The sequence below is a fragment of the Euprymna scolopes genome, chromosome 7, assembly GCF_053919585.1.
Source record: "Euprymna scolopes isolate OS-2025 chromosome 7, ASM5391958v1, whole genome shotgun sequence".
NCBI lineage: Eukaryota > Metazoa > Mollusca > Cephalopoda > Sepiida > Sepiolidae > Euprymna > Euprymna scolopes.
Window position 1 is genome coordinate 58,135,681 of NC_136488.1, and position 13,295 is coordinate 58,148,975.

Here is a 13,295-nt window from a genome sequence, read left to right on the forward strand (position 1 = left end):
CTGTTCTTAGCTTTTTCTTGGCTTTTTGGCCAAGATTAAAGTGTAGTATCTGTTCCGGCAGATGCTGCACTTAAGATAATTTGTACCAGTCAATGGAGGGGAAACCCTCTATACTGGGACAATTATTATTTTTGGTAACCAGAGTGCCCCCTTTTTGCCTACTTTTAGGGGAGCTGGTTTTTACCTCACATTAAAAACGGCCTTGTGCCTAATTTGCTCAGTGGGGGAGCAAATAAACACCATCTGTTCCGGCAGATGCTGCAAGCTATGACTAGCTATGACTAGCAAAGACCAGATGTGGGGGCAACCCCACATGCCTGACCATTAACCAGCTCCCATTTCCCACCTCTCGGGAGCTGGTCCCCTTTTTCCCTTCCCCCTCCCTTCATTCCTCACATTAAAAATCGGCCTTGTGCCTAATTTGCTCGGTGGGGGAGCAAATAAATACCATCTGTTCCGGCAGATACTGCAAGCAAAGACCATATGTGTGGGCAACCTCACATATAAGACATTGGTCAATGTAGGGGCAACTCTTCATACCAATTGTCACTATCCAGCTCCCCTACTCCCCGGGGAGTTGGTCCCCATTTCCCCTTCACTCCTCACATTAAAAATCGGCCTTGTGCCTAATTTGCTCGGTGGGGGAGCAAATAAATACCATCTGTTCCGGCAGATACTGCAAGCAAAGACCGGATGTGGGGGCAACCCAACATACCTGACCTTTAACCAGCTTCCATTTCCCACCTCTCGGGAGCTGGTCCCCTTTTTCCCTTTCCCCTCCCTTCACTCCTCACAATAAAAATTGGCCTTGTGCCTAATTTGCTCGGTGAGGGAGCAAATAAATACCATCTGTTCCGGCAGATACTGCTAGCAAAGACCATATGTGGGGGCAACTCCACATATAAGACCTTGGTCAATGTAGGGGCAACCCTTCATACCAATTGTCCCTATCCAGCTCTCCTACTCCCCGGGGAGTTGGTCCCCATTTCCCCTTCACTTCTCACTTTAAAAATCGGCTTTGTGCCTAATTTGCTCGGTGGGGGAGCAAATAAATACCATCGGTTCCGGCAGATACTGCAACCAAAGCCCATATGTGGGGACAACCTCACATATAAGACCTTGGTCAATGTAGGGGCAACCCTTCATACCAATTTTTACTATCCAGCTCCCCTACTCCCCAGGGAGTTGGTCCCCATTTCCCTCTTCATTCCTTACATTAAAAATTGGCCTTGTGCCTAATTTGCTCGGTGGGGGAGCAAATAAATACCATCTGTTCCGGCAGATACTGCTAGCAAAGACCATATGTGGGGGCAACTCCACATATAAGACCTTGGTCAATGTAGGGGCAACCCTTCATACCAATTGTCCCTATCCAGCTCTCCTACTCCCCGGGGAGTTGGTCCCCATTTCCCCTTCACTCCTCACATTAAAAATCGGCCTTGTGCCTAATTTACTCAGTGGGGGAGCAAATAAATACCATCTGTTCCGGCAGATACTGCAACCAAAGCCATATGTGGGGACAACCTCACATATAAGACCTTGGTCAATGTAGGGGCAACCCTTCATACCAATTGTCACTATCCAGCTCCCCTACTCCCCAGGGAGTTGGTCCCCATTTCCCCCTTCATTCCTTACATTAAAAATCGGCCTTGTGCCTAATTTCTCGGTGGGGGAGCAAGTAAATACCATTTTTCTTGGCCTTTTGGCCAAGATCAAAGTGTAGTATCTGTCCTCTGATACATACACCGCACTAGGCAGTGCTGTTCTGGCGACACATTCTCGTGCTCAGAACACCTGACGAGCTTGTTGGGTAGCGTTCTATCATCACCCCCACTTGGTCTGTCCTTCTCTGCTCTCCCCCCCCCACGGGAGGATCCGAGCTGATAATTTACGACCTTCCCGCGAGGGAGGGGCTAAAACACTTTCTCTCTTCCCTCCACTTACTTCCCACTCCCTCTCTCAGTTCTATCTCCCCTCTTGCCGCCTTTGGCGCCACTTCTTTTTGGCATGAAAGTCGGCTCCCCACTTTGGACGCCGACTCCACGTCACTCATTTTTGCGATTTTCAATACAGGAAGAGAGCTTTTTTAAAAAATGGACACCCCCAGTCTAGGGGCCACCAATACAGATACCCCCGGCCAGGGGGCTACCACAGGAAAAACTGCTCCCCAAAAGGACGACTCCCCAACAGAGGGAGCAAAAAGCAATGGGGCATACCGCCCGGATAAGAAACCGAAGGACGGCCCCCCAGAAGGGAGGAAACTCACTAGCAGCTCCCCAAGAGAGCGACTCCCCACAAAAGGAGAGAAAGAACAATGTTGTACGAGGCATACCGCTCTGACAACAAAAATCAAGAGGCAGTAGTCTCAAAGGACGATAAGAGGGGCAGTACTTCCCAAGAGGGCTACTGCTCCAAAAGGGGGAGCAAATCAAGAAAACGAGGGGGCATACAGGTTGGACCTCCCCAAAACAAAAGGACCAAAAGCTCCTAAGGGCAATAAAGGGTGCAATGCTCCCCAGGAGGCCGACTCCCCAAAAAGGGAGGCGTTTCCTTGGAGAAGCATTATAGCAAGGAGAGTCGGTCTCAAAGGAAAGCAGAAAGGGAAATGCCCCCCCCCCAAATAGCAACTCTTCCGCAAAGTAACAGCAAAAACAGTCCAACTCCACCAAAGATCCAACACCAACAAGAGGGTCTGCATGGGGGAAGACTGTAGAGAAGCAACTGTACCCTCAAGAGTATAGAAACGTGTACTTAACCAAGTACATACAATACATAGAGGGGGCAGAAATTAAACCAGTGCCAGGCGCTTGGGAGGCAATCGAAGACAGTCCACTCCCTCATCATCTCCGACAACTCCTAGGGATGAAAAAGGAAGACATGGCGTGGCTCATACACAATCTAAACATCCCGGTACTATACCTGTTCCAGAGGAGCTACGCCATGTGGGACATCCTCCTACCCACCAAGGAAGATGCGGAGAGACTCTCCCTACAATAGATTAAGCATGGGAGAATAAAACTAAACCCAAATACCAGCGCAGGACAAGGACCCTGGTGCAGGTATTCAATGTACCTATGCAAATATCAGCAGAAATCCTGGGATCCTTCTTCACACAGTTCGGCGAGGTGGAAAAAATACCCCCAGTGCGTTCGAAAACCGGCATGCACTTGGGCAGCTACATTGTAGTCATGAGGCTAAAGAAAGAAGGCTTCCAGGCGATACCAGCACAGATGACATTTAAGGAGGCAACTATGACGGTGGTGGTGGAGGGCCGTCGTCCGCACTGCTAGTTCTGCCAAAAGCAGGGTTACATGGCCAAGAGCTGCCCTCAAAGGTCAACTCCTACTCGAGTGACACCAAAGGCGGTCCCAACCTCTGAGACAGCACCAGTGTCCAAACAGGCTGCAACCGGAGCACCAACCTCAGCACCGAGGAAACCCAAAACCACGCAGGAGGTCAAGGGTGGGGAATAGAGCACGGTAATGAGGCGGAAACGAAAACCCGCAATCCTATCTGCCACCGTCCCACCACCAACCCAACAACCGAGGCAACAACAACAGCAGCCTCCCCAACAGCCGCAGCAACAGACACAACAGCAGCAGCCAAACCAGCCGTTGAACCAGCCGCAGCAACAACATCAGCTGCCACGGCCAATTCCACAACCAATGCCACGAAAACAGCGACATCCAATAAAACAGCAGCAGCCGAAGCAGCAGCAGCAACAGCCAGAACAGGAGCAGCAGCAACAAAAACGGCTGCAGTAACCCTAGCAGCAACAGCAGCAACCAGAGAAACAACAATTAGAGGAGCAGCAACAACCAATGGTAGCCACACCAATTGAGACGGGGACCAAGCGAAGAAAACACTGCTCCTCTCAGGATGAATCCGCTAGCGAGAGGGAGAGGAACTCAACCTCCCCCGGTTCATGCAAAATAATAAAAAAGAAAAGCAAATGAAGGAAAGGGGAAGAAAGGCAGTCCCCACTCCCTGTGATCATACACCACCCCTAACAACAACACAACCCACTTCCACCCCCAAACCACATACTGCATCAACACTAGACACCGCACCAACACCAACACCAACACCAGACACCGCACCAACACCAGACACCGTACCCACTCCAGACACCGCACCCACACCTACACAAGACACCACGCAGACACTAGTCCCCACACCAATGCAAATTGAGCCGCCATCCCAGAAAGAAAAGAATGAACCCGAGAAGGGCAGAGACCCTTCAAATTCTCCCACTTACGGACTTACTCCACAGGGACCCTCGCCCTCGAAACGAGAGATGAACTTTGGTTTGTAGACCCCTGTCTGTGGCAATGGACTTACACACCGGCAGAGAAAAAAATTAAAACCTCTGCTGGACTGCCAACAGATAGGGGGGAAAGGTGTTAATGTCCCCTCTAATTTCCCGGACGCCCCACGGCTAACAACTTTCGTCAGGCTTCCAGAAGCCTGCAAGACCAACGTGTGGACAATGCTGGAGGTCGCTGAATGAGCTGCTCCAAGAATTGAACTGATTAGCAAAAATGGCCCTTTCCTTGAGGAACTCGCAAACAATGCAAGGGAAGGGTCCCAGTGTTGGTCTATCCGTCACTCTATATGGCCCTTAAATTAACTTACCCTTTGGACGTCGCCAGCATTGTGACAAAAGGTCAAGACATGAAAAACCTGACCACCTTGAGTATTGCATACAACGTCGGTGTCCTTTCCCCGGCTGACTTCGGAGCTGAGTGTAACACACCTTAAGGTAGGTACCATAACTTTGAATTAAGCTAGTCTGAATGCGATAGGCTTGAGATCATCAGTCCGGGCGGCTCGCCTCTGGGACGACCTCTTGTCCCTGGGAGTGGATGTGGCTGCGATTCAGAGGACGCATTTCGTTTCTTCTGTGGACTGTCAGGTGCTGGCTGAGACTTTGAGGTTTTCTCAGCATATGGCAGCCCGTGGGGGAAGGGAGTCTCCTTGCTAGTTAAACGTACCCTGTCCGCGACGGTCGAGGTTGTCCATAGGGATGCGGAGGGCAGGCTGGTCGTGGCAGATGTTGCCGTAAAAGATTCTGTGTTTCGGATGATTGCGTTTCATGCGCCCAGCACCGCTCATGAGAGGGTCTTATTCTTCAGTCAGCTTGACACTTTTGTAGATTGTCGGAAGCGGGTAGTGCTAATGGGAGATTGAAACGCCATCTTAGACCTCGAGATAGATAAGGTAGGAGGTGGAGATAGAGGGTCGGAGAGGCGCGAGTCCAGCCTGGCTGATCTGATGGCTAGATGCGGACTGGTCGACAGGTTTCGGGTCGAGCATCCGGGGCGGAGATGTGGGCGTGGATTAACAGCGTTCCCTCCTATCCAAATACCTATTTGGACAGGCTGTTAGTTAGAAGAGGCGAAGTAGACTTCCTATCCTGCCCACGTTCACTTGGCTAGGCCAGACGGACCATAAATTAGTTATGGCCCGGCTGAAGCTAGGAAATAGGCCTAAGTTAGCGAGGTACTGGGAGTTCAACACCTCCCTTCTGGAGATACAAGACTTCAGAGATCAGTTAAGATAATTGATTAAAAATGCCCTAGTGGGGGCAGTTACCGGGAGAAAATGGTGGTTAGGTCTCAAAGCCAAGATCAGAAGCTTCTAAGTCAAGTATTCCCAGCGCCTCGCACTAGATAAGGTCAAGACGAAGAAGCAGCTAGAGCAGAAACTAGCCCGGGCTACGGGGGAGGGTGATAGGGTTAGTCAGAAACTAGCTAAGCAGAACCTTCTACGCGAGACTAGTGAGCGTTACGAAGGCCAAGTAGTTAGAGCAAGGCTTAGAAAGATAGGCAACGAAGCAGTCAATTCTGATGCAGACGTGCGCCGTGAGGTTTCTATGACAAATACATTGCGAAAGTCAGACATCCGGATGGACGCACCCTGGAATGGACTTGGGAGATCTGCGAGGGGTTTCGAGAACATTTCGAGGAGCGTTTTACGCAGCAGTCCGATCTTCCGGTCCTTGAGTTTAGCAACTATTTAGCCGACTCTCCCCGCCTCGAGGCGGCTAGAGCGGCTAGTTGCGAGGGCCGGGTGACGGAGTGGGAGGTCTTTACTGCGCTGAAGCAGGTCAGCTGTGACAGATCGCCAGGACTTGATGGTCTGCTATACGAGCTGTACTTGAGGCTGAAGCCCATGTTTCTGCCTCTTCTGACGGATGTGTTCAACCATTGGTTTGCTCAGGGATCCATCCCATGGCAGGTAACTAAGGGAGTGATCACATTGCTGAAGAAAGGTGACGGGCATGGAGGGAAGATTTAGACGACTACAGGCCCATAACCCTGGTAAACACAGAGTTGAAGATTTTAGCCAAGATCCTGTCGAATCGGCTGCAGGTTGTTATCGACGACTTGGTTGAACCGGTACAGAACTACGCTGTGAAGAGCAAATCGATTCAGAACAAATTTCACCTGATCCGCACGATCCTAGAAGGGGGATAGATGACGAACGGACGCTGCGCTGATCAACTTAGATCAGTCCAAAGCGTTCGATAGGGTCGACCATCGTTTTCTGGCATCTGTCTTAGAGGCCGCCGGTTTTAAACCGGACTTCTGGAAGTGGATCTCCGTGATGTATCGACAGCACATGGCCGTCGTGCAAGTCAACGGAAAGCGCTCGAAGCCCTTTGTCATCTCTCGGTCGGTTCGTCAGGATTGTCCGCTGTCACCCCTGCTTTACCTCCTGGCCTTGGAGCCTCTGCACCGCAAGCTGAGACGAGTGGAGGCAAATTCGGCCCTGCGCGGAATGGCTCTACCTGGCAGCTCAGCTGCCATGGTATCCGTGTTTGCCGATGATGTCACGGTCTTCGAGTCGAGCTTCAGAGACATCGAGATCGTGTCGAAGGCACTTGCACAGTATGAAAGAATCACGAGGGCCAAGATAAACCGCAGTAAGTCTGTCGGACTGTGATTGGGCTCCTGGAGTGGTAATGCAAACCTCCTGGCGCCCTTCAGCTGGACGGATGGCCCGGTTCGGATCCTTGGCATGTCGTTCGGATCAGGTGTCCAGCTTGACAAGAATTGGTCGGAGGTATTGTCAAAGTTGGAGGCTGCTGTCAACGCGTGGCTTCCTAGGAAACGTTCCTTAAAGGTAGAGCTGAGGCGTTCGCTACATACGTCTTTCCTCTCATCCTTTCCGGCTGGCCGTACTTCCCCTGCATGCACAACACCTAAAAGCTCTTGTCGAACTCTTGTCCTCCTTCCTTTGGGACAGAGGAAGACACTGGGTGAGCAGACAGGTCTGCTTCCAACGTTCGTGTGAGGGAGGTTTGAGAATGTCAGGCTTGAAGTGTCATCGAGACGCCGAGAGGCTGGCCTTCCTGAGCCACAACCTTCAAGAAGATCAACCATGACACCCCGCGATTATTGCCGCCTTCCCCGACCTCATTCTACACCCCGCTATCGAGAGTCGTCGCAGGCCGCGGGGAGACTCAGCCTTCCTGAAAGAGTGCCGAGCCGCGCTAAAACGACTACCAAGTTCTAGTGATATTGTGACAGCCTCCCGTAGGGAATTCCACAGGGATCTAGTAAGGGGGTCCGCCGACGATCCGTTATGCGCGCGTTTGGGTTGGCCGCAGAGTGAGATCCGCTCCGCATCAAGTTGGGCGCCAGGTTCGAGTCATCTGAACAATTCAGAGTTCTCTCTAACCTGGCGATTGGCCCGAAATAAACTTCCACTTAACAACATACAGTGCAGTTCTGGGTTTTTGGAGTCGCCTGCTTGTCCTCGTTGCGGGACAACGGCCGTAGAAACGACTGATCACGCTTTCTACGATTGCCGTGAACTCCACCAGTACTGGTCGTATGTCAGCGAAGTGACAACTCTCATCGATCCCGAGCATCCTCGCCAAATTACCATATCCAATATCGTTGACAACGTGAGACCGCCGTGGGACCGGAAAAGACAAATGGTCTACATTACGATCCTGGCCGTCTTTAGAATGGTGATTTGGACGTCGCGTCTGCAGGGTGGCCTAGGGTCGTTGCCTTTTTCTGATCAGGATCTGATCGCTTTCTTTAAACACCAACTACGGGTGAAGATCAGATGTGATAGAAGAAGGTTGCATCATGCGGCATTTGACAGAAGATGGATACATGTAGCAAGTATGTGTGTATGAAAAGGAGCCAAGTTTGAATACTTGTTCCCCGCCTAGGTGTGGAACGCGCAGTTCCGTCAAGCATAATCCATTTTCAGTCTCTTAGCTAGCCGAGTAAATGCTTCATCCCTCCCCAAGTAGGAAGCCTCCAAGATCCCCATCCCCTCCTATCTGCAACTTTTTTTTTCTTCTCACGCCTCACTCTAAATTTCACCCATCTTGGAGAGAAAGAAATCAATCACTAACCCCCCCATCCCTCAGCCACAAAATTTTCTTTTCTCCACTTCGTCCCATCTATAGAGCATCCCAATTCAGAGACCGGCCTGCAGGAGCTCAGGCTCCTTTACAAACCAAGTGAAACAGACAATTTATCAACTAGACGAGGTTGGGAGGGTCATACTGACCACTTTTTTCCGCCCTCGACACAAATGAATTTTCGTATCATCATTGTTATCTTTTTTTGTTTTTACACGGAAATAAAAAATGTTTTAAACAATTGGGTGCCAAGTAGGACGTCCCCAAGTACCAAAGGGCGAATGCAGTATTATGGTGAAAGAAGATTCTAGCTAAGAGAAACTTTTGTTTAGTTTTAGAGTGACAAGGATGACCAACAACCCCCATCTGCCCCCCTTTGGAGTTGGCCTTGTGCCTAAGTTTTTTGTTCATGTTCTTTTTTTGCCTGAATAAAAGATTTAATATCTAAAAGTGTAGTATGTGTTCCGGCAGATACCGCAAGCAATGACCATATGTAGGAGTAATCCCACATATAAAACCTTGGTCAATGTAGGGACAAGCATTCATACCAATTCCAACTATCCAGCTCCCCTACTCCCCGGGGAGTTGGTCACAATTTCCCCTTCATTCCTCACGTTAAAAATCGGTCTTGTGCCTAATTTGCTCGGTGGGGAAGCAAATAAATACAGTTTTTTCTTGGCCTTTTGGCCAAGATCAAAGTGTAGTATCTGCAGGACAGATACTGCAAGAAAAGACTATATGTGGGGTCGCCCCCACATATAAGACCTTGATAAATGTAGGGACAACCTTTCATACTAATTGTCAGTATCCAGCTCCCTTACTCCCCAGGGGGCTGGTCCCCATTTCTCCTTCACTCCTCATATTAAAAATCGGCCTTGTGCCTAATTTGCTCGGTGGGGGAGCAAATAAATACCCTTTTTCTTGGCCTTTTGGCCAAGATCAAAGTGTAGTATCTTTTCTTAATACATGATGTACTTATTGTGGTATAAAGTGGGGGATCACTGTTCTGTATTAATTTAATGAAAAATGATCACCCACTTTACAACCATTAAGTCTCAAAGCCATTTAAGTAATTCTCCAGACGTTCAAATTGTTTTTGAAGGATTCCAGTTATGTTTTAAGCATACAAGTCATTCTTAAGGTCATTCAATTCATCCTTATTTTCATTAAAGTCATTATAAGTCGTTTACTTTTTATTTATTTAAGTCATTTCAGCCCATTTTTTGGTCATTTTAGTTTATCTTTAAGAATTTCATGTCAATCCTACATTCACGCATTCATTCACTACCCGAGAGCACGAGACTAATGGCTATCGGCCTTGTTCATAGTAAACCGATTCTTCTAATTCACACTTACATGATTCATCAATTTAACCGGTGATCAATGGCTGACCCAACAGATTATATTCCATTCGGTGTTTCCTGCTTTTATACTTTATTTCTATAGAAGATCCTATTATTAGATTAAATTTTTGATATGCGTGTTTTATCTAAATACGTCCACTGTGAACATTTTCGGGAATGCGTGATTATTTTGCTTCTTGATCGTCTATTTCTTGAAGTCGGTCAGTTAAGTTTAATCCATTGTCTGTGGCTTCTTCAATTGTGTAGGCGTAATTTTTTTTATGTTGAACTGTACGGAAAATAACTGACTTTTTATAACCAGTTATTCTATTGTGTTTCACTTAGGATGAGCTCCATTCATTCCATTTCCATAGAAATGGCTGACTGTTTTCTAAGGGGAACAGCACCTCTGCAATAAATGTTCATAAAAGTTCAATGCGTAATGAACGATAACATGAGAGTATCAAAAAGACAATTACAAGCGTGGAGTAATTATAGGAACCGATGGGTAGGTATTTGTTTATATCGGAATTGAAAACCATTATGTTTTACTCCTCTATATATAAATGTGATACTTATACGTTGCACGGATAAGAAGTATTAAACAACAATTTTACTTTAGAGAGACACAAGAACAATGGTGTTATTAGGACAATTTATTACTGTGAGAGTTGCAAAGGCAGATGGAATAGATTGGTGCTTTATTGGTAAGCTAGAATATCAATGATATTGAAGAAGAGGAAGACTGGTAACGCTAATTCTGTATGACATATGTCGTTGGAAAAAATTATAGATTCTTTCCACGACATACTGAAATCAATAGTTACCACTATAAAGTAATGGAGAAGCATTCTGAGCGGCATCTCCTTATATGTGTCACCAGCACTCAGTCTGTAAATAGTTATAGACTATTTATATGTATATACAGGGTGAGTCCTATGCCAGAGCACATTTATTACATTTTAAGGACAGTAAAAGTACAAATAACAACACATCTGTAATTAAATAAAACGACACTCTTAATTAATAATTTCATTCAATAAAAATTCCCTCCGCTTCTATCCGAGTCATAACCCTTAGCAGATGCGTATAAGATAGACATTGTCAATGTTGTCTATTACTCTGAGTATAAACGCTTTCAGAGGATCTTATATCTTGTACATATGTCTAATAATATCTCTCTCAACAACTCACCGCGCGTAATAATCAAACGGATTAATCTTTGCAGAGTTTAGAGGCCACAGGTTGGTCAAAATTCTTTTGGTCTGAAACAAATAACAGGGCATGTCGAGTTAATCAAAACGATTCAATTTGTTTAAAAGTTTCTTGCATCCCACATAACGATTTTCGTTGTAGGTGACCGACCTAAACTAGTCTCTCGTCACAATATAAGCCGTATCGACGATCCTCATGGAGAGTCCCTCGAAGACACCGAAATCTTTTGCAATTGATTTCATTTTCTAAGGGCTCTCGTCAACGATATTCTTAACTTATTTAAAACACACGTGTGTTTTAATGCTGTGAGAATGTGTTTGGTGCTTTTAATGTTTAGCAACAATTATATTCAGCAATCGTTATTTTATAACGCTTTGTGAACTTTACAAACAAGGATCGAGCGACTTTAAGAAATTGTTCAATTTGTAAATGTCTGTATTCTGTCATGATTGCAACTATTACAGCCTATTCTCATAACGTATTACTCTTTTTTGACTCTGGAATCAAATCTTCTCTGAATGATTTAATAAAAGATGAAATATATAAAGAGTAAAACTCTATAGCATTTCGAAAACTATGTTTTAATAAAGAATGTTGTCTGAACACACAATATATATATACGAGAATTAAAGTCTTATTACTTTTATTTCAAAAAGTTGAAGAGCTACGAAGATGACAGTCTTATAATTTTAAGCAGCATTTGTTTTCTACATAAACAACAACATTCCCAATGAACTTTTGCCCGGGATTGAATGAAGTATTTCTGTTTCTGACCTACGTCCATGATGGTCTTAAATTCTCAAATCGTCCGTATTTACATGAGGAAGATGAACATTTCACGTTAGGAATTCCTAGGTTCAGTCATCATAGCCAAGCAATTTATGACCCCCCTTTAACTCATTTAGGTCGAATAATATAAAAAGTTATTTAAGAGCGCTTCACATACACACATAATGATGATGTTTGTCCATCTCGTGCGAAGATGATTGTAATCATGCAATTGTTCTATGGGTTCGAATATGGCTTCTAAGAGCGTTGATCTATTTCCAGCATGTTAGACATCGGAACGATAATTCTGTATGTATTATGTTGGTAGCACTGTCTTTCCTAATGTCACGTTATCTCGTGTGTTTTTTTATTGTGTGGATTCAGCAATTAGAAACTCTTTCAGAGTTGCGGCAGGCCAGAAACATCTGTTTTGTGTAAGTTTTCCCACGAGTTAAAATATAAACCTAACTCTTTGAGGGGGACCTTCGGATTGTCATTGAACTGTTCTCGCTTTCCTCCTGGGGGTCTTTGTTCTATGGACAGTAAAACGTACAAAAGCTATTATCGGAGCATTGAATCAGGCATGCGGCTTATATGACCTGCCCAACGCACCTGGCACTGCTGTAACATAGTGTAGACTGATGAAAGTTTGACCGGGATAGAATCTAAGTGTATGGTATTTGTTATGCCACTTGATTTTTAACAATCTGCGGAGGCAGGTCATATGGAAATGGTTCAGTTTCTTGGCAGGTCTAGCAAATATATTCCACGATCTGCAAGCATACCTGATGATGGTAAGAATCACAGCTCGGTATATTTGAAGGTAGGTTGGTCTTCAGTCGAATTTTTCTACGCACCAACACAGTCGTTCTCAGATGTCTAAAGGCAGACTAGGATTCGCTATTTGGCAATCAACCTTATCCTCTATGTGTGCTGCCCTTGACAAAATATTATCATAATAAGTGAACTTGTACACAGCTTTTAGGTTTGTTCTAAGAATTTAGATTTGACACTCAATATACGTTTTCCAGGAGCAGGCTAGTACATTACTTTGATCTTCTTTAGATTAATAGTTAGATAGAAATTATCGATGCCTTAGAAAAACGATCAACATTATATTGCATGTTTGACAATGTCTTGGCATTGAGGGCACAGTCGTTAGCAAAAAAAGTTCTCGCAAGAAAGTGGTTTTAATACTGGTGACAGAAGTGAGTCTTTTAAAGTTGAAAAAATTGTCATCTCTACTGTAGTTGATGCTTACTCAGGGATATTTTGCGTTAAATGCATTATCACAGTCAGGAAAATTATGCCGAAGAGCGTTGGTGCAGCCCTGTTTAGAACTGCCATTGACTGGAACGTCATTGGGAGCCTCCCCATCAGCTATGGCACAAGGTATCATCCCTTCATGAAATTGTTTTATGAGTCAAATACATATTTAGGTAATCAAAATTTGCCCATGATCTTCCATAGACTTTTCCGGTATAAAGTGTCAAAAGTTGTAGTCATATCGACACATATAGTAAAAAATCCTCGTACTATTATTGGCATTTTCCTAGAGTTGGTGAACAGTAAATATCATG

The 13,295-nt window shown here is 45.8% G+C and overlaps 1 pseudogene; it reads left to right on the top strand.

The window, feature by feature from the left end:
• The first annotated feature begins 9,302 nt into the window (after positions 1 to 9,302).
• Positions 9,303 to 9,439, top strand: LOC145280619 (U2 spliceosomal RNA; annotated as a pseudogene).
• The last annotated feature ends 3,856 nt before the right edge of the window (positions 9,440 to 13,295 follow it).